Consider the following 2681-nt stretch of genomic DNA (forward strand, 5'->3'; position numbering starts at 1 on the left):
AAAGTATCCTTGTGTTTTGTTTCCTAACCCTATACAAAAATAATCCTTGACATGGATATTTATTATAGGTCATAATTTTATTTTTCACATTTTTACACCACCCTTCCTCCAAGGAGCTCAGGGCAGTATATATGGTTCCTCCCTTCCTGTTGTCCTACACCTGTGAGGTAGGTGAGGCTGAAAAATGGTGAGTGGCCCAAGATCACACAAGAAGCTTCATAGCTGAGTAGGGATTTGAACCTGGATCTTCCAGGTCTAAATCCAACTCCCAAACCATTACACTGTACTGGCTCTAAGACAGGGGTGGCCAATCTTTCAACTTTAGGGCATCTGAACCTTTAGCAATAGTGTAGAGGAGAGAATTTCAGCAGGTGCAGCTTGTCAAGATGTCAAGCTAGACCTGCTAAAATCCCCTCTTCTACACACTTATTAAAGGTTCAAGAGCCTAAAGTTGAAAAGTTGGCCACCACTGCTCTAAGAGTCGCTTTAATGGTCCCTTTCATTTCCATATTGCTCAGGACAAAATTGTGGCTTTGCAACAACCTGACCAGATGCAAAAGAAAACAGCATTTCTGTACAGCAAGGGTCTTCAAACTATGGTCTGTGGACTTCATCCAGTTCAGCAACATATTTTCACCAATCAATTGAGCCCATTGGCATCACAATTACATGTGCCCCTCCACCCCTTCATCTTCTCCACCATGTCTCTGCACCTTCACATCTTCTAAATTCTGCTGAATGAAATGACTGTTAGGCTGTTGTTGAACTGAGAGAGAGAGAGAGAGAGAGAGAGAGAGAGAGAGAAATCAGCAAATGATTTTTTTTCCCCTATTGTGACCATTCTTAGAGTCATGCACAAAATGTATATATTATTTTCTAAAATTGACCTGCACAGGCCCACCATAAGAGCAAGACTGAGTGATGTGGCCCTGGCAGCTGAATGTTGGGAATGCCTGCTAGGGCCACATTAAGTTAGTGCAGGGCCTGTAGTATATGTTATAAAGGGGCTCTAAGTTTGAAAAATACACCTAAATATTAAGAAAAATCCTTTACTTGCATAGTAAACTAATTCAATATTTTTCGTTTGTTATACATTTGCTAAAATGCTTACTAAACTTCTGAGTAGACATAAAGTGGATTTCAGTGGATTTGCCCAGTAGTGTAGCTAGAGAAGGGGGCAAAACAGTAAGTACTGCAGGCACCATAACGTGCTGTGTGAGCAGCCCCTGCCACTTGCTGTCGGAGCCATTCCGGGCGGTGATTGCAACATGCAGGTGCTCATTGAACCAATGTCTCCTGCGTGTTGCTGACACTGCCCAGAACGGCTCAAACAGTGAGTGGGAAGGGCTGCTTACATGGCATCTTGCAGTTCCTGCAGCACTTACTGTTTCCCCCCCCCTAGTGAAGCTAGACCCCTAGTGAACCCTGGGGGCTGGGGATAAGAATAGGCCCTCAGTTTGGCTGTACTTGTCGTAAGAGGCGACTAAACAGCCACCGGGTAGATGGGACTCGTCAGCCTGGGAAGGCAGCTCATCTGAGAGAAGGAAAACTCTGATCCCAAACCTCCACTGCCTTGTGGCTACATCTAGTTATGGAAAAGGCTTCAGGAGTCAACCTCGAGGCAAAATCCGGAGCCGGAGTCCCTGAGGCAGTTCATGGCTGAACACAGTCACGTTCTGGCAACTCCTGCGATGCCGCTGGAACCAACCGTATTGGCCTCTGCCTTTCCATTGGACCATTTCAGCGACATGGAGAGGGGGGATTTGCTGCATGGGTAACAGCCTATCCTCCATACCTACTTTACCCAGGCTTCGCGCACTGGAGAGGACACTCTGTTCCAGAACCACCATTCAGAGCGTGACACCATAGTCTTCCGAGACTGAAGGATGCCAACAACAACAAGTGAAGCTAATGGATTTGTCCCCCACCTTAGGGACAAAGCACAGAAAAACAAGCTGAAGAGGGTGCATTCTCTCATTTATTTGAACAGAATTTGGTCATTTTGTTAGTGCAGGGTCATCCCCTGCCAGTGGTGCCACTGGGTGAGGGGCCCCTGAAAATGCGGGACCCGTAGCATTTGCTACTTTCACTGTTATGTTAGTCCAGCCCTGACCCCTGCTGTACAGGAATAAAACCATTGTATAGAAGAGGATATTTCAGGAGGCACAACTGGGTCACCCTTCATGATCTCTGGATGAAAAACTGTGAAAATTGAAAGTCTTTCTTCAACTGATGCTAAAAGTTGCAGCTGCTCTCTCCTGTGTTGTATCTAGTCAACTCATTATGCAATGAAAATGAGGATATACTGAATTATTTTCAGTTGACTGCCACATGATAACCCCTCAATGGGGGGACAGGAAGAAAGTCTGTAGCCTTTTATATGACCAAATAGTCAATGTTGATATAATTTGATTAATTAGCCAGTGTCCGCAAATATTTTCTTGTCAGGCAGCTGAGGCTGCGACAGTAGAAGATCAGTTGTTGTGACTAATGGAACTTGGGAAGGCTGCTTCAGGTAGTTTATCAATATCACTCCCCAATTCATTTTGCTGCCTCTGGCTCACCCTCAGCCTCCCTGGTGACCTAATGTTCATCGTTCTCAGGTGCATTTATACTTCTTGAGGTTACAGCAAGGAAAAGCTCAAACCACCAGTTGTCTCCATCCCTTCCCCGGAGTCATT

Source organism: Tiliqua scincoides, chromosome 1 (assembly GCF_035046505.1).
Source record: "Tiliqua scincoides isolate rTilSci1 chromosome 1, rTilSci1.hap2, whole genome shotgun sequence".
Classification (NCBI taxonomy): Eukaryota; Metazoa; Chordata; class Lepidosauria; order Squamata; family Scincidae; genus Tiliqua; species Tiliqua scincoides.